Source organism: Vulpes vulpes, chromosome 3 (genome assembly GCF_048418805.1).
Source record: "Vulpes vulpes isolate BD-2025 chromosome 3, VulVul3, whole genome shotgun sequence".
Classification (NCBI taxonomy): Eukaryota; Metazoa; Chordata; class Mammalia; order Carnivora; family Canidae; genus Vulpes; species Vulpes vulpes.
The window spans coordinates 75,411,166-75,434,578 of NC_132782.1; positions in this window are offsets into that span (position 1 = coordinate 75,411,166).

Below are 23,413 nucleotides of genomic sequence, written 5' to 3' on the forward strand. Positions count from 1 at the left end.
ACACCAGTGAGAATGGGGAACATTAACAAGACAGGAAACCACAAATGTTGGAGAGGATGCGGAGAAAGGGGAACCCTCTTACACTGTTGGTGGGAATGTGAACTGGTGCAGCCACTCTGGAAAACCGTGTGGAGGTTCCTCAAAGAGTTAAAAATAGACCTGCCCTACGACCCAGCAATTGCACTGTTGGGGATTTACCCCAAAGATACAGATGCAGTGAAACACCGGGACACCTGCACCCCGATGTTTCTAGCAGCAATGTCCCCAGTAGCCAAACTGTGGAAGGAGCCTCGGTGTCCATCGAAAGATGATGGATAAAGAAGATATGGTCTCTGTATACAATGGAATATTCCTCAGCCATTAGAAACGACAAATACCCACCATTTGCTTCGACGTGGATGGAACTGGAGGGTATTATGCTGAGTGAAGTAAGTCAGTTGGGGAAGGACAATCATTATATGGTTTCATTCATTCAGGGAATATAAAAAATAGTGAAAGGAATTAAAGAGGAAAGGAGAGAAAATGAGTGGGAAATACCAGAGAGGGAGACAAAGCATGAGAGACACCTAACTCTGGGAAATAAACAAGGGGTGGTGGAAGGGGAGGTGGGCGGGGGTTGGGGTGACTGGGTGACGGGCACTGAGGGGGGCACTTGACGGTCTGAGCACTGGGTGTTATATGTTGGCAAATCGAACTCCAATAAAAAAATATACAAAAAGGGCGGCCCCGGTGGCACAGGACTTCACGCCACCTGCAGCCTGAGGTGTGATCTTGGAGACCCAGGATCGAGTCCCATGTCAAGCTCCCTGCGTGGAGCCTGCTTCTCCCTCTGCCTGTGTCTCTGCCTCTCTTTCTCTCTGTGTCTCTCATGAATAAATAAATAAAATCTTTAAAAATATATATACAGGGATCCCTGGGTGGTGCAGCGGTTTAGCGCCTGCCTTTGGCCCAGGGCGCGATCCTGGAGACCCGGGATCGAATCCCACATCGGGCTCCCGGTGCATGGAGCCTGCTTCTCCCTCTGCCTGTGTCTCTGCCTCTCTCTCTCTGTGTGTGACTATCATAAAAAAAGGAAAAAATATATATATATATACAAAAAAAGTCTGAGTGGTGTCTCTCTCTCTTCCTCCCACTCCCTCCTGCATTATCAGATCTGCAGGGGGCTACACGAACAGCATCCAGTCCACTTGACAACAAGACTTCTGCTGTAATCCTCCATGTGTTGGGGCTTTGGTGTCCCACAACACTTTGGATGGTCTATCCCAATCCATGTTCTGAGGCTGGAGAAGAACTGTGCCCATGGGAGATTCCTTTGGTGTGCAATACAATGGGGTAAGAGAAGGAGCAGCAGGATCTCCTGATGTTGCAGTTGGCACAATCACTTAGAAAAAGTCTGGCAGGTCCTGAAATGAATAAACACAGAGTTATCACATGACCTGGCAATTCCACTCCTAGCTACAGACCCAAGAGAGATGAAACCTATATCCCCACCAAAACTTATACACGAATGTTCATAGCAGCATTATTCACAATAGCCAAAAGGTGAAAACAACCTAATGTCTATCAACTGACAAATGGATTTAAAAAAATGTAGCACATTCATACAATGAAATATTATTTGGTCATAAAAAGGAATATAGTACTGATACACGCTCCAATGTGCTGAGCCTTGAACTCTTTGCCCTAAGTGAGAGAGAAACTTGTCACAGAAGACCACATATTATATTCCATTCATTTGAAATATCTATAGTAGAGAAATCTATAGAGAGAGTAGATTAGTATTTGTTTCTGACTGGGAGGGGAGAGATGTAAAATGAGGGGTGATAAGTAAAGGGTACAACGTTTCTTTTCTAGGTGATGAAAATGTTCTAGAATTGATACGATCATTCTTTTAGGGTTCCCAGACCGAATTCCAATGTATGTGGGTGTTTCCCCCACACAACACCAAATAATTCTTGCACACCAGCAGAGTGCTACCTAGAGATATCATCATGTTCCAACAGGTTAAGGGCTCAGTCTCCTCCCACTCCCCATTTTAGATGCCAGTTGCAAGTCCCAGGCTGATACACGTTACTACTGAGTAACCAGCTACAGGTTGGAGGTTCTAACAGTCTTCTCTTTAGGCTCAATTAATTTGCTAGAGCAATGCACACAACTCAGGGAAACCCTTATATTTACCAGTTTATTAAGGATATGATAAAGGATACGGATGAAGAGACTCCTAGGGGAGGTCCTGAATAAAGAAGCTTCTGGGGAACTTGGGGCCCAGCTCAGTAGCATGTGGAAGCATTCTTGTTCCTACCACATGGAAGCTCTCCAAAGAGAAAGGGTCCAAAAAACTGTCCTCTCGGGGTTTTAAGGAAACTTAAAAGAGTCTCTTATGGCTTGTTTCCCTCTGTCCTTTTTTTCTTTTCCCCCTTCTCATATGTTCATCTGTTTTCTTTCTTAAATTCCACATATGGTGACGCTTGGGTGGCTCAGCTGTTGAGCATCTGCCTTCAGCTCAGGGCATGATCCCAGGGACCTGAGATCGAGTCCCACATTGGGCTCTCTGCAGGAAGCATACTTCTCCTTCTGCCTATGTCTCTGCCCCCCTCCCCGTCTGTCACAAATAAATAAATAAATAAAAGTCTTTCAAAAAAATTCCACATATGAGTGAAGTCATATGGTATTTGGCTTTCTCTGACTGACTTATTTCACTTAGCATAATACTCTCTAACTCCAACCACATCATTGCAAATGGCAAGATTTCATTCTTTTTGATTGCTGAGTAATATTTCAGTGTGTGTGTGTGTGTGTGTGTGTGTACACTTCTTTATCTATTCATCAGTTGATGGACATTTGGGCTTTCTCTATACTTTGGCTACTGCTATAAACTTCAGGGCTCCTGTATCCCTTTAAATCTGTATTTTTGTATAATTTGGGTAATACCTGGTAGTGCAATTGCTGGATTGTAGGGTAGTTCTATGTCTAACTTTCTAAGAAAACTCCATACCGTTCTCTAGAGTGGATGCACCACTTTGCATTCCCATCAACAGTGCCAGTGCAAGAGGGTTCCCCTTTTTCCGCATCCTTGCCTGCAACTGTTGTTTCTTGTGCTGTTAATTTTAGCCACCCTCACAGGTGTGAGATGTTATCTCATCATGGTTTTGATTTGTATTTCCCTGATGACGAGTAATGTCGAGCATCGTTTCATGTGTCTATTAGTCATCTCTATGTCTTTTTTGGAAAATTAAGCGCCAAATATATATGGGAAAAATTTTGGTCATTGGAATGACCAAGCATATATTTCTTATAAATCACAATATTGTAGTGATAGTTGCACATCTCTCTGAATATACTAAAAACCATTGAGGGGTATGGGTGAATTGTATGCTGTATGAATTTTATCTCAATAAAGCTGTTCTTAAAAAGAAGAGCCATGATGGGGCCCCTGGGTGGCTCAGTCATTAAGCATCTGCCTTCAGACCTGGCTCTGATCCTGGGGTCCCAGGATTAAGCCCTGCATTGGGCTCCCTGCCCAATAATAATAATAATAATAATAATAATAATAATAATAATAATTCTGTCCTTAAAACTAACTGTCAACATTGGGGCAAAGAATTAAGACTAAAGTCACTACTTTTCAAACCTCATACATTTTGCATTTGCTTTCTCGCAGGCACGATCATAGTCTCTTTCTCTGAAAGAAGAAAGAAAAAGAAAGAAAGAAAGAAAGAAAGAAAGAAAGAAAGAAAGAAAGAGAAAGGAAGGAAGGAAGGAAGGAAGGAAGGAAGGAAGGAAGGAAGGAGGAATATCTTTTAAAAAAGGAAAAACTAGGGCAGCCCCAGTGGCGCAGCGGTTTAGCACCGCCTGCAGCCCGGGGTGTAATCTTGGAGACCCAGGATCGAGTCCCACGTCGGGCTCCCTGCATGGAGCCTTCTTTTCTCTCTGCCTGTGTCTCTGCCTCTCTTTCGCTCTCTCTGAATAAATAAATAAATAAATAAATAAATAAATAAATAAATAAATCTTTTTTAAAAATTTAAAAAATAAAAAATAAAAAAAGAAGAACTAGGGATCCTTGGGTGGCGCAGCAGTTTAGCGCCTGCCTTTGGCCCAGGGCGCGATCCTGGAGACCCGGGATCGAATCCCACGTCGGGCTCCCGGGGCATGGAGCCTGCTTCTCCCTCTGCCTGTGTCTCTGCCTCTCTGTGTGTGTGTGTGTGACTATCATAAATAAATAGATAAATAAATAAATAAATGAATGAATAAATAAATAAGAAGAACTATATTGATAGGGGCATTAATACAATGTGTGACAGCAAATCAAGGAAAACCAAAAAAGGGCCAGATCATTCCAGGTGAGGATTGTCAAGGGAGGAGTATCTCAATGAGGCCTTAAAAACCCAATGGGAAGGAAGACAAGGTAAGAGGATTCTCAGACTGGGTGAAGACTGTGATGTGGAACACAGGTGGGAAGCCTGAAATTGGGGAATGTGTTGTGTGTGGCTAACTTGTGAACACTCGGGATTGGAATATAGTAAAGGAAGACAGGAAAGGGTAACAGAAACATTCCCTTTTGAGTGCTACTGCTGTGAGTTGGTTTAGGATTTGTTAAATATTTAAAACTAGCTCTTTGATACTTGAATACACTGAGGAATTCTTCGAGGAACTCCTCAGTCACTGGGTGTAGGGCAAATGCACATCTTTTATAAAATTCTCTTCAAAAAAATTATCTTCTTGGGACACTGGATTGGCTTAGTCAGTTAAATGTCTGCCTTCAGCTCAGGTCATGATCTCAGGGTCCTGAGATCCAGCCCCAACAATGGGCTCCCTGCTCAACAAAGTCTGCTTCTCCCTCTCCCTCTGCCTCGTCCTCCCTGCTCATGCTCTCTTTCTCAAATCAATAAAATAAAAATCTTAAATAATAATAATAATTCAGTCTTTAAATCTAATTGTCAACATGGGGGCAAAGACTTAAGACCCAAGTCACTACTTTGCAAAACTTACACATTTTGCATTTAGTCTAAGTCCAGCATTTTTCAACCTTAGAGACACAGACTTTTTGTTTTCTAAAGATTTTATTTATTGATTGATGAGAGACACACAGAGAGAAAGGCAAAAAACTGGCAGAGGGAGAAGCAGGCTCCCTGCAGGGAGCCCGATGTGGGACTCCACCCCAGGACCCCAGGATCACATCCTGAGCCAAAGGCAGACACTCAAAAGCTGAGCCACCCAGGCGTCCCAAGACAGACATTTTGGATTGCATAGTCTCCGTTATGGGGGGTTTCCTATGCACTGTCGGATGTTTAGGAGTATATCTACCAGCTAGATGGTTAACACTTTCCCCTTCCCCTGTTGACAACAGAGAAAACAGCACTAGACTGTCTTATTGCCAAATGTCCCCTAGGGATGGTGGTGACAAAATTGCCCCAGGTTAAGAATCACTGACCTTGCTACTCAAAGTCTGGACCAGCAGCATAGGCATTATCTGGGAACTTGTTAGAAAGGCAAATTGTCAGGCCCCCCTCTAGACCTGAGAAATCACAATCTGCATTTTAACAAGATGTGATATGTATGTTCATCTATGTCAGAAGTCTGGTTTAGCGCACCCAGTAGAATGAACATAGCCTCTAATGTATTTTGGTGACTTAGATGAAATAGACATTTTTAACATCAAAAAGGAAAAAATATCAAGGCCATAGCCTAACCTTACTGGCACCTTGTCCTTTTGCACTGGCCCTTAACTTGGTGCTTGAGTTAGAATCTATGTGACCTTTCTAAACTACATGGGTTTAGGCCCCAGATTTTCTGATTCAGTGGGTTCAGAATGGGCATTCAGGGTCTGTAAATTTTGAAATGTCTCTCCAGGTAATGTGTTCCCAGTTAAGATCCTCTAATCTAACAGTACTGGGTACTTAGCTGCCTCATACCAAATCAATTATTCAAACTGCAAAGTTTCTTAAGATAAAGTAATTGAATAAGAAGTGAGCCCTGGCCATATTTCAGAAGCACAGGGGAAATGGGGTCATATTTGGATTCTGGAAGTGAATTTTTTTTCCTGTGGTCTCCAAACCTGGAGAAGTGTGGTCTCTGGAATGCTCAGTTGCTGAATTCCTCTCTCTTGCCTAGAGGATCCAGGGAGCTGCTCTTTCTGTCATCACACTCTGCATTGCACACACCCCTGCTGAAACTTTGGCCACCAAGCTCAGGCATAGCTTTCCATCCAAGAATACCCAAGCTTGCTTAACTTCCTCTGTCCTCAGACAAAAATGGCTGGAAAAAGTGACAGGGCAGGGTTTCTTGGAAAGCAATCTGGCCTGCATCAGCACTAATGATTAAAATGTGTCCTCATGTGGCTATTCCCCAACAGACAGCACATTCCTAAGCTATTTTAACTCATTGGTTCAGATCTAGAGTCCCTATCCTCAGTTCTTGAGGTCTGGATCCTTTTTCTCTTGGAGAAAAAGACACAGACACCATTGACTAGAATGTTCTATAAAAATTCCATAGATCCAAAAACAAAAAAATCCCATATATCTATCTATCTACATCTGGATATAGATATAAACCATCTAGGGATCCCTGGGTGGTGCAGCGGTTTGGCGCCTGCCTTTGGCCCAGGGCGCGATCCTGGAGACCCGGGATCGAATCCCACGTCGGGCTCCCGGTGCATGGAGCCTGCTTCTCCCTCCGCCTGTGTCTCTGCCTCTCTCTCTCTCTGTGTGTGACTATCATAAATTAAAAAAAAAAAAATCTAGATATAGATAGTTGTAGAGATGGTTGTATTACAAAGTTACATAGCCTTAAATTAGAAATTTAGAATGTACTAAAACTAAAAAAAAAAAAAAACCAACTAAAAAAAAAAAGAATGTACAAAAACTTGGGACGCCTGGATGGCTCAGCAGTTGGGACCTGCTTTCGGCTCAGGGTAGGATCCTGGAGTTCAGGGATCAAGTCCCACATCGGGCTCCCTCCCTAAGGAAAGCCTGCTTCTCCCTCTGCCTATGTCTCTGCCTCTCTCTCTGTGTGTCTCTCATGAATGAATAAATAAAATCTTTAAAAAGGGGGGGGGGGAGCAGCCCAAGTGGCTCGGTGGTTTAGCACGGCCTTCAGCCCAGGGTGTGATCCTGGAGACCAGGGATGGAGTCCAATGTCAGGCTCCCTGCATGGAGCCTGCTTCTCCCTCTGTCTGTGTCTTTGCCTCTCTCTCTCTCTCTCCTCTGTGTATTCTCATGAAGAAATAAATAAAATCTTTAAAAAAAATAAAGTTCAAATTTGAAAGTGTATTGGGTCTGTCTGTGCACGGTGCATTACATGTGTGGAAGTGTAGATTGTTCAAGATTTGACTTAAGCAAAGTTGAGAACCATCTGTATATATAGGATAGACCTTTTCCCTGTATCACAGTATCCAAAATTCTTCCCTTCAATGTGCTCAAAATTCAAAACCTTACCCTTTGCCTCATGGTATATAGGGTCATTATCAGGAGAGACAAAAGTGGTGCAGATTTTTAATATTTGTCTTGAAGTCTTATCTGGTGCTTCTATCTTATTTTCAGAGACTCTTGACATCTTAACATGTAGTGCTTGCCAGTTAGACCGATAACAGCACTAGAATGATCATATGGATGATCTAAAGGAAAAACACTGTAATTAAATTCTAACCAAAGTTTGGCATCTAAACATAAAAATAAGACAAATTCTTACTTTACATAAACCCTGCGTGAAAAAGAGGGTAAGAGAGACCACTTCTGATTATCTATCCCAAGCAGAGGCAGTAAAATTCCCGCAGCAGAGAAACAAAGTAACAAAGATTGCTAGCTGCTCGCCTTTGTTAGAGAAGGCTAAGGGCACCAGAGGGCTGCAGTGCGATCCACACTGTGAGCCTGTTAAAGCCAGGTGCCCAGTCTAAATTTCTCTATTTGAGAAATCTACTTGAGAATACCTATTGTAAGTCTACTCAACTCCATTAGTTGGACTCGTGGTTGCAAGTGATAGAAACCCAAATCAAATTAGTTTAAGTCTAATGATGGACTTATTATGAGGAACAGTGGACTCCCGGATCCCATAAGCAAGAATGCAGTTGCTTCTCAAAAACCACATGGAGTCAGAGACTCAAATACCACCAGCGTCTCTGTCTTGTCTCTGTGCCTGTCTAAGCTTCACCCTTTTTTCTCAACAATGCATCTGCTTCCAACCCTCCAGTCTATGTGATCTGAAACATGGTTACAGAGAGCTCCTAAATGTGTGTTTACAACTTCAGACACAAAAGAAAACCTATTTCAACCCTTTTTCAGCCTGTGGTCCAAAAATCCACGAGAAGTCTTTCATTAGATCAGCTTGGGGCAGGTGCCTTACCCTGAACCAATCAGCTATGGGCAAGGGAGAGGTCACATAAGGTTGAGCTCAACTCTTTTCAACACTTTTCAAAGGCCAAATTTGAATACCCAGTGTGGAGCCTACTTCAAATAAATTTGAAAAAAATAAATAAATAAAAAGGAAAGAAAACTCAATATTATAAAGGTTAATTCTCAAGTTGATTTATAGATTATACATAATTCTCATTAAAATCTCAACATTTTTTTTTTTGAAGATTTATTTATTTATTCATGACAGACACAGACTGAGAGAGAGAGGCAGAGACATAGGCAGAGGGAGTGTGGGACCCAGGAAATTTAACAATAATCCCCTACCCTGGACAAGCAGAGCAGGACTGATTCCATTTTGTGCTACACCCGCAAACTCCCCTATGACCCCCACATGACCTGTTTCTTGCTTAAGGCGCTGCCCCACCCTAGTCAAGCCACTGGGCACACCCTAATCGGAAATCGGCTCCTAACAATGTAACCCTGCTTTGTGCCCGCCAAAACTGCGCGCCATTCTGACCACAGTAACAGGCCAGCTCAAGTGGATCCTATAGGGTAAGATGTAATTCAATCGGCCACCTGCGTGTGGACCCACATGACTGTGCAACTTTCTGTGTATCCCATGGGCCACTGGCTCCTATAAAGCTGCTACGCCTCTTAGTCTCGGGGGCCAAGTCCCTGCTCCGCTGCGTCGGATGCACTTGGACCCAAGCTCCAGCTTGTAAATAAACCCTCGTGTGTTTGCATCGGTGTCGGCTCCTTGGTGGTTTCTCGGATTCGCAATCTTGGGCACAACAGGAGAAGCGGACGAGTCTGATACGGGACTCGATTCCGGATCCCAAGATCACAACCCGTGCAGAAGGCAGGCGCCCAACTGCTGAGCCACCCAGGTGTCCCTTGACATGTTTCTTAATAGACCTTGATAAGCTGATTCTAAATTTTTATGAAAGTGCAAAAAGCCAAGAATAGCCAAGATACTGACCTGTACTGGGAGCTCTGGTCTGTACTGGATGGTCCACTTCCTACTCATTCAAGATACGATTTTTTTTTTAAGTTAGAGAGAAAAACTCATACAATGCTATACATAGTTTCACTCAATAAATGCCAATTTGACCATATAGCAGCTCTCAGTTTGCTGCCAGAGCAAGGAAACTCCGTCAACAGAGTCATCAGATTTAGCTCTATTTTAGGATAGACATTTACACACACACACACACACACACACACCACATCTTCTTTATCCATTCATCAATTGGTGGACATTCGGGCTGTTTCCATAATTTGGCTATGGTAGACAATGCTGCTATAAACATCAGGGTGCGTGTATTCCTTTAAGTTAGTGTTTTTGTATTCTTTGGGTAAATACCTAGCAGTGCAATTGCTGAATTGTAGGATAGTTCTATTTTTATCTTTTTGAGGAAACTCCATACTGTTCTCTAGAGTGGCTGCACCAGTTTGCATTCCCAATAACAGTGCAAGAATGTTTCCCTTTCTCCACATCCTTGCCAATACCTGTTGCAGAAACAGAATTTGGATTCATCTGTTCTTTTACAAACTAATGATTTTGTATTACCATACCCATACCCATTTCTTGACTGAAATTTTTATTTTTTTAAAGATTATTTATTTATTCAGAGAGAGAGAGAGAGAGAGAGGCAGACACACAGGCAGAGGGAGAAGCAGGCTCCAGGCAGGGAGCCTGAATGGGACTAGATCCCGGGACTCCAGGATCACACCCTGGGCTGAAGGCGACTCTAAACCGCTGAGCTTCCCAGGCTAAGAGGTTTCAAGTGAACTTTTCAGCAACAGTTATGTTTTATGGTGTGCCTACTTAAATAGTTTTCCCAGAACCTTTTGGTAACGAAACTTTAGGGTTTTGCTAAGTTAATTTAAATGATAGCCATTGAATATCTAGAATATTTCCAAATAAGATAAAATAATAAAACATTGGGATCCCTGGGTGGCGCAGCGGTTTGGCGCCTGCCTTTGGCCCAGGGCGCGATCCTGGAGACCCGGGATCGAATCCCATGTCGGGCTCCCGGTGCATGGAGCCTGCTTCTCCCTCTGCCTATGTCTCTGCCCCTCTCTCTCTCTCTGTATGACTATCATAAATAAATTAAATAATAATAATAATAATAAAACATTGATTACTGGTCATAGGTTTACTTATTTTTGGCTTCCTTTTATGAGGAGCTAAAGATATTTGGGTCTATTAGTAAACATGTTTGTGCCACATTGGAAAATTTACTATAAACGAGAATATGCATCTATGAAATGTATTTATAAATTTGCCAGTAATGGACAATTGCTTAATTCTTAATTTTCACTAGAAATTGAGGTTTTTATGGGTTAAAAATTATATTTTTTAAAGATTTTATTTATTTATTTATTTGACAGAAAGAGAGCAGAAATAGCAGGGAGTGGAAGAGGGAAAAGCAGGCTCCTGGGTGAACAGGGACTCCAATGCAGGACTTAATCCCAGGACCCCAGGATCATAACCCAAGCTAAAGGTAGATCCTTAATCGACTGAGCCACCCATGTGTCCTGGGTTAAAAATTCTAATACGTTCATTAAAACTAATAGAAAAAATAAGGGAAACATCTCTGCAAACAAGGAGAATAGAATGTTTGTTTTCAGCAAAGGTGTAAGGAATGGAGATGCATTTTTGTTGAGGGAACAAGAAAGAAATTTTATCCTAAAGTAAAAGCTAATTGTTTCAGGGGCACCTGGGTGGCTCAGAGATTGAGCCTCTACAATTGACTCAGGTCATGATCCTGGGGTCCTAGGATCGAGTCCCACATCAGGCTCCCTCTGGGGAGCCTGCTTCTCCCTCTGCCTATGTCTCTTCCTCTCTCCATGTCTCTAATGAATAAATAAAATCTTTTTAAAAACCCAACTAATTGGGCAGCCCGGGTGGCTCAGCGGTTTAGCACCTGCCTTCAGCCTGGGATGTGATCCTGGAGACCCGGGATCAAGCCCCACGTCCGGCTCCCTGCATGGAGCCTGCTTCTCCCTTTGCCTTGTCTCTGCCTTTGTGTGCGTGTGTGTGTGTGTCTCTATGAATAAATAAATAAAATGTTTAAAAAAAAAACAACTAGTTGTTTCAGAATGGGAAAGAGAACAAAGGACAAACTAAATGGACATGGGAAGTTATAGAAGGTTTGTGGAAAAGGGATCTTGGGAAAGGACTTTCATGTGAGGTCAAGCTAAGATTGAGATGGATTTAATTAATTTTTAATGTAATTAATTTAAAAATAAAAGGTACAACTGGTACAAAATTAGAATTTGGTTTTCTCTCTGTTAAGAAGGCAAAGTTTTGGGGGGGCACCTAGGTGGCTCAGTGGTTGAGCATCTGCCTTTGGCTCAGGTCATGATCCCAGAGTTCTGGGATCATTTTCTGCATCAGGCTTCCTGGAGGGAGCTTGCTTCTCTCTCTGCCTATGTCTCTGCCTCTCTCTGTATGTCTCTCATGAATAAATAAATAAAATCTTAAAAAAAAAAAGAAGGCAAAATTTTTCTTAAACTATTGGTATGTTCTTTTTTTAAGATTTTTAAATTTATTTATTCATGAGAAACAGAGAGAGAGAGAGAGAGAGAGAGAGAGAGGCAGACACAGGTGCAGGGAGCCCAACATGGGACTTGATCCCGGGTCTCCAGGATCACGCCCTGGGCTGAAGGTGGCGCTAAACCGCTGAGCCACTGGAGCTGCCCTGGTCTGTTCTTAATAAGAAATTTAAACAAGGGTTTTGGGAGTTTTGTTTTTGTTTTGTTTTTACCTTTTAAGTAATCTGCCTAGAAAGCAAAGATTTTAAGTTTTATCAAAATAATTTCCTGTGCTTCATGTTATCTTTATCAACATGTCTTTGATTACTTAAGTAAACCGAGTCTTCTCAATATTGAAAGGGCAAAGTTTTGCTCAGAACTATGTAACCTTCTGTATTTGCCTTTGAAATTTTTTATTGTCACTTTAGTTAAATGAATAATTAAGTATTGTTCCAGAATGCTCTGTGATTCTTTTTAGTCAAGTGCCGAAAAGCTTTTGATATTTTTAAATAACTTCCCCAAGTTGAATTCAAATAGTCTTTTTTGCAACCTCCATCTAACTTTGGGATATTCCAGTGGGTCCCAGGAACATCTCAAAAGATTTGCTCTCTCTCCACATAAAAAGAGATATATTAAACTAATTAGGCTTATTTGATATATTAAATTACATTGTCAAGTTAGAAGTAATGCTTCTGTTATTAAAAGTGTTCCAGTAATTATATGAAATTTCCAGAAATCTGTTATGTCTGATATAACATTATTAGTCATAATTCTAGTTATCTTAAAATGTTGTGTGTCACAGAAATAACCAAATTTTTTGTTCAGTAGTGAACTCTCATCAGATCTTGAGCAACGGGTATTTTAAAGTCTTTTGTCATTTACAGACATTATTGTTTTACTTCAATGCTTTTGTAAAAGTGAGTCATGGAACGGACTATCCCAAAAACTATTTACCACCAACACTAATGCTGGATTACAAGGTGTTGAACCTTGAATGCCTATTTCACAAATGAAGAAGTCTTCTCCTGACATCTGGTTCTGTGCAAATGCTAGAGACCTCAAAATCAATTTTTTTTTCTAGGAAGAAAAGTAGGTGACATTGAGGTAGACTGCTTCTTTCCAAGACATCAATCAAGAACATTTCTTTCCATTTCTCCTTCCCTATTTGACCATCCTTTTTCTAAGTCTTACACTATGAAGGTCCTATGATTCTTTTGCCTTGCTCTGGCCTGGAAAGGAAATACCATTGTTTATATATTTCAGGCATTGCAAGGAGATAATCCAACTTCCAAATGTCTGTTGGATTTTCCATGGTTCTGATGATTCTGTGGTTCTGCCCATCATAGACTTCTCCCTGATTTCCAATGCCTCAGTTTCTCTACAACAAACTCAGCTTCCTCTCTATCATAATAGGTTCCTTAACCATGGGGGTCAATTTCTCTGTCTCTGGCTCATAACCCCAAACCTGAGAAACTTACATGCAGGCTCTTACAAAGAAAGGGACACAAGGCAAAAGTAACCAAAATAAAACTGCTTGTGTGGTCTACAGATCCTCAAATTTTACTGGCCTTCATGGCTGTCACCTTTCTAATCCTGACCACTGACCCAGGAATTACCAAGAGGCATTCATAATTCAAAGTCACTTCCTTTGGCAGATTCTTATTGCCCTGCTTAGGAGTAACTGCAAGCAATGAAATGATCAAGAGCCTTTCTCTTGAAGATATTGCAGAATCTGCTGATAAAGCAATAGCAGCCCAACAAAATTCCCTAGATTCTCTGGTCAAACTTGTTTTTAATAATTGGATAGACTGGGATCCCTGGGTGGTGCAGTGGTTTGGCGCCTGCCTTTGGCCCAGGGCGCGATCCTGGAGACCCGGGATCGAATCCTATGTCAGGCTCCTGGTGCATGGAGCCTGCTTCTCCCTCTGCCTATGTCTCTGCCTCTCTCTCTCTCTGTATGACTATCATAAATAAATAATAAAATAAATAAATAAATAATTGGATAGACTTTAATTATCTTTTGCTGAGTAAGATGTCTGAGCTATGGCCAACACTAGTTGCTGCACCTGGATTAGCACTTTTAGGGAAGTTGAAAGCTACATAAAATCATTGAACAATCCACTTAGCTATAAAAGTGACTCCTTTAACTCTTTCTTTGACTTATTTGATTTTGATTGACTTGAGTCATGGGGACCATGGCTCTGAAGTGCACTTCAGATATTGGGAATTATTCTGTTTATAATAATTACAACTGTCTCCTGGGCATACTGTATTCTCTCAAAAACTTTAAATACTTGTTCTTTTTTTTTTAAAAAAAAATGCATGTTCACAGCTGGTAACCACCAACAAATGATCTCCCTAAGACCAGAACATCAGAAAAGGGACAAAGAGATGGCTACTTAAAGAATGTGAACCAGATGCTTGACCAATGAATACTACACAGAGAATAAGCAGTTTCAGAGTGGTAGCTGGGAATAGTGCTAATGCCTTAAATTTTTATCACTTCTTTCAGGCTGAGAGTCTGATCAAAAGGGGGAATTGTTAAAAACAAAACAATATGCCCCAAATGGAATCACTTATGTTAAGCCCCACATTACCAAACCAAGACTTAACTTAATTACAGCTTTAGGGCAGCCCAGGTGGCTTAGCAGTTTAGTGCCACCTTCAGCCTAGGGCCTGATCCTGGAGACTCAGGATCGAGTCCCACGTCAGGCTCCCTGCATGGAGCTCCCTGCATGGAGCTTGCTTCTGTATCTCTGCCTCTCTCTCTCTCTCTCTCTCTCTCTCTCTCTCTGTGGGTCTCTCATGAATAAATAAATAAAATCTTTTAAAAAATTACAGCTTTAGCTCTTCCAAAAATGGAATATTAAATCAGTTAGTGAGAAATTACCTGGTCAGCAATGAGGTAATCTGCTTGATAGTCCCCTGCCATACCCTAAAGGAAAGTGACCTTGCCACAACCAACCTGCTTTTTGCTAGTATAACAATATAACTGCCTTGTTCCTGTTCCCTTCTGCCTATAAAAGTCTTTCATTTTGACTTTGTGTCTGCTGGCTGATTTGTGAATCATTATATAAAGCCAATAAGATCTTTACTCAGTTGAATTTTGTTTCCTTAACAACAGAAAGACATTTGGGTTTATCTCCTCACCTTCTCCCAGTCAGTGAAGAGTCAGTTTTTCAGAAGCTGGAAATATTTGCACAAAAAATGATCTCATAACTCCAGACATGGTTTTCTCATAACTCCAGACACGGTTTATATTTTTTACAATATTTACCTATTTATTTTTTAAGTTTTTGTTTTAGTCACCCAATGCTCATCCCAAGTGCACTCCTCAAGCTACATTACTTATTTCACCCATCCCCACCCACTTCCCCAATCCATCCCTTCTGCCTATGGCTTAGAATTACTGAATTCACCCCTTCTGGGAGCACTGGGAAAAGGGACTCTCTTTTTCCTTTGCTCATTTGTTGTTTCTTAAATTCCACATATATGTGAAATCATATGGTATTTGTCTTTCTCTGACTGATTTATTTTGCTTAGCATAATACTTTGGCAGGTCCATTCATGTTGTTGCAAGCGGCAAGATTTCATTTTTTTTATGGTTGAATAATATTCCATTGTATGTATATATCAAATCTTCTTTATCTAGTCATCAGTTCATGGATACATGGGCTGCTTCCCTATCTTAGCTATTGTAAATAATGCTGCAATAGACATTGGGGTTCGTGTATCCCTTTGAATTAGGGTTTTTTTCTTTTTCTTTTTTCTTTTTTCTCTTCTTCTTCTTCTTCTTCTTCTTCTTTTTTTGTGGGTGAATTCCCAGTAGTGCAATTGCTGGGTCCTAGGGTTATATTTTTAACTTTTTGAGGAACCTCCATACTCTTTTTCCATAGTGGCTGCACCAGTTTGCATTCCCACCAATGGTGCATGAGGTTTCCTTTTTTTTCATATCCTTGCCAATATCTGCAGTTTTTTGTGTTGTTGATTTTAGCCATTCTGGAAGGTGTGAAGTGATATCTCATTGTAGTTTTGATTTGCATTTCCCTGATGATTAGTGATGATGAATGTCTGTTAGCCATCTGTATGCTTCTTTGGAGAAATATCTATGTCTTCTACCCATTTTTAATGTTTAATTTTTTAAAATATTTATTTATTTATTCATGAGAGACACAAAGAGAGAGAGGCAGAGACATAGGCAGAGGGAGAAGCAGGCTCCATGCAAGGAGCTCAGCGTGGGATTCAGTCCCAGGACTCTGGGATCACGCCCTGGGCTGAAGGCAGACATTCAACCACTAAGCCACCCAGGTGTCCCATTTTACCCATTTTTTTTAAAAAAAGATTTTATTTATTTATTCATGAGAGACACATAGAGAGAGGCAGAGACTTAGGCAGAGGGAGAAGCAGATTCCATGCAGGGAATCTGATGTGGGACTTGATCCTGGGACTCCGGGATCACACCCTGAATCAAAGGCAGATGCTTAACCACTGAGCCACCGGGCGGCCCCCATTCTACCCATTTTTTAATTGGATTTTTTGATTTTAGAGAATTGAGTAGTATGAGTTCTTACAGATTTTGGATAGTAACCCTTTACTGGATATGTCATTTGCAAATATCTTCTCCCATTCTGTAGGTGGCTTTTTAGTTTTATCGATTATTTCCTTCACTGGGCAGAAGCTTTCTATTTTGATCCAGTCCCAATAGTTTATTTTTCCTTTTGTTTTCCTTGCCTCAGGAGACCTATCTAGAAAAATGTTGCTATGGCTGATGTCAGAGAAATTACTGCCTGTTCTCTTTTCTAGGATTTTTATGGTTTCAAGTCTTACATTTAGGTCTTTAATCCATTTGAATTTATTTTTGTGTATGGTATAAAAATGTGGTACAGTTTCATTCATTTTCATGTTGCTGTCCAGTTTTCCTAGCATCATTTATTAAAGAGACTGTCTTTTTTCCGTTGCATATTCTTGGCTGGTGTGTGGAAGATTAATTGACCATAGAATTGTGAGTTTATTTCTGGATTTTCTGTTCTGTTCTATTGATCTCTGTGTCTATTTTTGTGCCAGTACCATACTCCTTTGATGACTACAGCTCTGTAATATAAGTTGAAGTCTGGAATTGTGATGCCTCCAGCTTTGCTTTGCTTTTTCAAGATTGCTCTGGCTATTCTGGGTTTTTGTGGTTTCATGCAAATTTTAGGATTGTTTGTTCTAGGTCTGTGAAAAATGCTGTCAGTATTTTTGTAGGGATTGCATTAAATCTGTAGATTGATTTGGGTAGTATGGACATTTTAACAATATTTGTTCTTCCAGGGACACCTGGGTGGCTCAGTGGTTGCGCCTTCAGCTCAGGGCGTGATCCTAGAGTCCTGGGATCGAGTCCCACATCGGGCTTGCTGTAGGGAACCTGCTTCTCCCTCTGCCTGTGTCTCTGTCTCTGTGTGTCTCTCATGAATAAACTAAATATCCATGAGCAAGGAATGTCTTTCCATTTCTTTGCAGACACACTTTATATTTTAAAATTGCTTTGATTTAGAAAATCAGATATTATTTCATGATCAATATTTCATGATTAAACTTTTATTTTGACTATTGTGCCAAGTTGATTATTTTAAAATACTTAATTTTCATTAAATAAATTTGTTAACAAATTATAGTAGAATTATAATGTATAATTCATACTATTTTGATGTTTATAAACTTTTGTATTTGAAATGCATTTCAATATGTAGCTTGATTTTTTAAAAAAATTTAAAAATTCCTAACCGTTTATAAATCTAGGTGTATTAAAGTTCAGCATACGTGTACATTCTTTCTCTTTTTAAAAATTTTTTTCATAAGGGATGGGCTTATGCAATTGTGGGGGCTGGCAAAGCAAGTGCAAAGTCCACAGTAGGGCAGGCAGTCAGGAAGGGCAGGTCCCAAGCAGGCTGGGGTTCCATGGACGCAGCTGGAAGCTTGTTCTCAGGCACTCGGAAGGAAGATCCAGAGGGAACAAACAATTGTGTGAATAATTAGGAAGAAGTGTGGGTATCACAGCCACCAAATGGCCTCTGTCTTCCTTTCCTCCTCTGTCATTCAAGAATACTGCTCATAGCCCACGCTGGTTAGAATCACATTACGAAGGAAAAAAAAATCACATTAGGAAGGGAATCTGGGTCTGCAGTTACGGCTAGCTGAGTGAGCTGCCACAGCACGTACCCATCACACCTGTGCAAGTGCCAGTAGTGGTAGACAATGACATGACATTATCTTCATAATCTTACCTCACTCTGTACATCATGTCCGACTTCTGGCCCTCAGCTTCCTGCATGTGCCTCCTGTGGGCCATCTCCCTTCCCTCCAGCCAGCCTTGTACCTGCTGTTTTCTCAAAACCAGCATCGGTGTCTAAGCTGGCCTTCTCCAGCTGCTTAAGGCTCAGGTGGTCTCATTTGTTCACATTCCTCTGTCTCATACTTCTGAACCCCAAGCCTCTCCACGACAAGGTGAAGATCTGCTCTTTCTTGGGTGGGACTCACTCCTGCTCACAAAGGTTTCACTTAATCAATGATTTGCTGTTTTAGAAACCATTTGTGGACAGCCCCAGTGGCACAGCGGTTTACCGCCACCTTCAGCCCAGGGTGTGATCCTGGAGACCTGGGATCAAGTCCCACGTCAGGCTCCCTGCATGGAGCCTGCTTCTTCCTCCGCCTGTGTCTCTGCCTCTCTCTCTCTCTCTGAATAAATAAGTAAATAAATCTTAAAAAAAAAAAAAAAGAAAGAAAGAAACCATTCACTGGTGACTTTATTTACATCAAGGCCTTCGCATTCCTTTGCTGCCTGTGCCCTAGAATTGCTGAATTTAGCCTTTCTGGGAGCACTGGGAATTGTGTACTCTGCATTTGTATTTTGCACATTGTGTGCATGTAAATATTTTACCAGAGTGTAAACAAGGCAGGGTCTTGCTGCCTTATTCACTGCGGTGTTTCCTGTGCTCCGCAGGGCCTGGCATGCAATAGCCACAGGGCCTGACATGCAGTAGGCACTCGATACATAATGCAGTATGAGTACAGTATACATGCATGTTTTTGTACAAGCATGTGTGTACAATGTGTACATCTCAGCGTGTGAAGTTTTTGTGTGTGGGTACATGTGCATATGTGTTTATGTATGTAAAGAAAAGTATTTGGGTAGGCCCAAAAGGGCCATTAGGGACTATTATTTTATTTTTAAATATTTTATTTATTTGTTTTTTATTTAAAAGAAAGAAAGAGAGAGAGAGAGAGAATGAGAGGAGGGAGAGGTACAAGCAGATTCCAGGGTGAGCACCTGGCCAGTGTGGGCCCAATCCCACAACTCCAAGACCAGGACCCTGAGCTGAAACCAAGAGCAGGTTGCTCAACCAACCAAGCCATCTAGGTGCCCCTAAGGACTATTTTAATGAATTCTAGTTAGGAGTTTAGCATTCATTCAGAGAAACATTTAGAAAATTATCATTTGTCTGCAGTGGAAGAAAGGATACCTTCTTCTTTAGTGGGTTGAATGGTGACCCCTCAAAAGATATGTGCTAACCCCCAGAACCTGCAAATGTGACCTTATTTGGAAGAAGGATCTTTGCAGAGATAATCAAATTAAGCATCTACTATAAGATCATCCTGGATTATCTGGGTATTTGCAGGATCCTGCCTGAAATCCAAAGACAAGTTTTCTGTGAGAGGAGAGGGGGCAATGTGACCACAGTGGCAGAGTTGGAAGATACAGCCAAGGAAGGCACGGGATGCCTGCAGGCACCAGAAGCTGGAAAGGGTGAGGCAGGATTCCCCCTAGAGAACCTGCACATCCTGCTGACACCTTGATTTCAGACTTCTGACCTCCAGAAGGGTGAGAGAATAAATTTGTGCTGTGTCAAGCCACTCGGTTTGTGGCAGTTTGTTATGGTAGCCACAGAAAACAAATACACTTTCCACTGGGCATATGAGAACTTGTGGGCAATTTGTCCAGAGCGCTTGTGTCCTGTGGGTGTGCACCCCCACATTCCACCTTGACTGCCAGCCCAGGGTGTGTACAACAGTACAGCAAATATCTGCAAGGAGTGGAGGAAACAGGCAGTGGATCTATGAGGGCCTGGCTGCAAAGGCCGAGCGGGGCTCAGACATCTGGAACCCTTCAGATTCACTGGCCTCTGGACAATTTCTGGATATAATGCTTCTGGGTCATTTCTTCTTGAGGATTACCAGGGACCAGCAGGGAATGGAGAGGGAAAGGATGGTTCCTCTGCTCCCTGCAAACTGGTCCTTTTCCAGAGCACATTCCCAGTGAAGGGCCAGCCCCGCTGCAGCAGCGCCAGGGCTGCAAAGGGCACCGAAGGGGTGTGAGGGGCCTGCCACTGGGGCTTCAGGGAGCTGCGGCTCGGCCCCGGTGGCGGCGCGCCCACTGCCTTCCCGGCTCTCCGCTTAGTTTCCTGTCCCGGTTGCTTTTCCTTCTCTGTCCAACCTGGCCCTGGGATCTCTACTCCTGGGGGGCGGCCAGCTCCGCTTTCCTTGAATGACTGGCAGAAACAGCAGGGCCCGGCAGGAATCATCAGACGGGGAACGGGATATTTCTTCAGTCCCTGTTGAGCCATTTCAACAGCTTCCTTGTAAGCCACGGAGTAAGGGACACTAACTTCCAGCGGAGATTCCTACCTTAACTAGAAGTCCAGCCACCGGGCATGAGTCAAATTGACTTTGTGTGTCTCCTGCTGTGATGGCACCTCCCTTTTGGGGGTGTTCTGCCCCCAGACAGCAGACAGACTCAAGTGGAAAACTATTTTATAAATAACTAGTATGCCTCAAAAGACGGAGGAAGAGTGAGGAAAGAGACAAAAGTGACATAACCAAAGGCAACACACAGATTATAAGGGAAAACTAGCTGTAAATACAGCCCCAGCACAAGGTGTGGGAACACTGGGCTCTGGGGCCCCACACAGACTGGGTTTGGCCACTACCTGCTGACAGAATCAGAGGCAGGGAGACGACTGGCAACAGAACAAGAAAGGGATTTATTTCAGCAAGGCCAACATCAGGAGGACAGCCGACTAACATCTCAGGACTGTCTCCAAGATGCCACAAATGTTTCTAGATTTCTACCAGGAAAGAGTGGGACAACAACAGTTGGAGGGTACCTGCAGGTGTGCAATAAAGGTCAGGTCATCACTGTCTTGGGGCCAATCACCAGCACAGTCTTGCTGGCTCTGGGCAGTCCTCATTGCTGGTCTGCTCTGGTTGGGGTCAAGGTAGTTCCAGTTCCCATCAAGGGAGGCTTTGCATACAGGCTCTTTTGCCTGAGTTCAGAGAGAAGCTGGAAAGAACTTAATCAATTACAAAGTACAGACTGAGGTCAAAATGGGGGTTGACGAAATCCTCTCGGATTATGAATCCTATTCATAAATTTAAATATGGACTGTATGTGACATAAATTTGATAAATTTCCTTCACTGGATCATGATAAGAGAATGTCCTTGTTTTAGGAGATACCTATGAAGTAAAAAGGAACATAAGACACAATGTCTGTAATTTATTATCAAATGGTTCAAAAATGACAATGACAATTATATCTAGACAGACATCAAACAAATGTAGAAAATTGGTACATCAACAGTTGGACACTTAGTAAATGATATATACACTGGAGTTAATTGTACTATTCTCATCAATTTTTTCTATGTTTAAAAATTCTCAAAATAAAGTTTTAAAAAAGCCAATAGAGCTTTTGTCTGTGAATTACAGACATAGAACAAAGTTAACTGATGATTCTTTTTTTTTTTTTTTACTTTTTTAAAGGGAAACGCTCTCCCACCATTCAATTTAATCCATCTCAGCAAACATTCCAAGGCCTTTTATGGGCCCAGAATGGCTTTGGGTGCTGCTGCAGAGAATACGCAGCAAAGTACGATACATCCCCTTCCTATCTGCTGAGAATGAGGGAGGACAACCAGACAAAGACACAGAGAACAAGAATGCAAATAGAGTGGGAAGAGTTTCTTAAGAAGTGTTAAGCTGGGCACAAGTCACAAAAGTCACAGAGATGAGACACTTATGAGTGGAGTTGCATTTGCAGTGCATCTGGAGGTTGCCTGGATTTTCACAGCAGAGCTGGCTGGAGGTCAATGCAGGTGAAAGAATGTGTATGAGCAAAGGATTGGACATGGAGACCTGGGCACAGTGAGTGACTGTGAGACTGGTGAGCCAGTCTTCATTATCTTGAGTGCCTCTGTTAAGTACACTTGGGAGACTGCACAGCCTTCTACCCTCTTAGGCTCAGAGGCTGGGGCCTGAAGATTAAACTGGCAAACAACAGGTTAACAGGAGAAAACGTTATTATTATTGCCCAGGTATACAGGAGCCAACAAAGGAAGTAGTTGGCTTCTTAAATGGTTAGAGTTAAAAGCATAAATAGATAGATAAGATATATAGATGATGATCTAGATAGATGATATAGATATAGATATAGATATAGATATAGATATAGATATAGATATAGATATAGATATAGATATAGATATAGATATAGATATAGATATAGATATAGAGGGATCCCTGGGTGGCGCAGCGGTTTGGCGCCTGCCCTTGGCCCAGGGCGCGATCCTGGAGACCCGGGATCGAATCCCACATCAGGCTCCCGGGGCATGGAGCCTGCTTCTCCCTCTGCCTGTGTCTCTGCCTCTCTCTCTCTCTCTCTCTGTGGCTATCATAAATAAAAATTTAAAAAAATTAAAAAAAAGATAGATATAGATATAGATATAGATATAGATATAGATATAGATATAGATATAGATAGATATAGATCTCCTTTGGGTAAATACCTAGTAGTGCAATTGCTGGGTCATAGGATAGCTCTATTTTTAACCTTCTGAGGAACCTCCAAGAGGAAAACCTCTTCTGTTTTCCAGAGTGGCTGCACTAGTTTGCATTCCCACCAACAGTGAAAGAGGGTTCCCTTTTCTCTACATCCTTGTGATGTAGGAAAGACGTTAGGGTTGAAGAAAGAATTCTTAAAATGTCTTTGGTGCAAAATGTTGGTTTTATTAAAGCATGGCGACAGGACCATGGGCAGAGAGAGCTGCCCTGGGGTCATGAGGTGTGACCCATTATATACTTTCAAGTTGGGAAGGGTTTGAGGATAGAGTACTCTCTAAGGAATTTTGGAAGCAAGATTTCCAGGACCTTGGGGGGCTAACTATTGTTGGAACAAGGTCATTTATTACTGTTTAATAAAACCTTATAGGACCCTTCAGATGTATATCGGTGGGCCATGTACTTGGAGGAGGATTGCCAACACGTATCATGGAGCTTTTAGAGATAAAGAAAATTTCTAAAGGAATTTTCATATGTTAAAGTAGGCTTATAGGAACCTGGGCGTCGGGCAAAGATTGCCTTTTGTCCTTAGCAAATTATGAACACGGGCAATTGGGTCCCTAGAGGAATGTCCCTCTGCCTGTTTCAAGGACCTGTCAATGGGCTGTAGGTTGTTAGGAAATTTAATAATTTCTCTTCTGCATTTGTTTCTG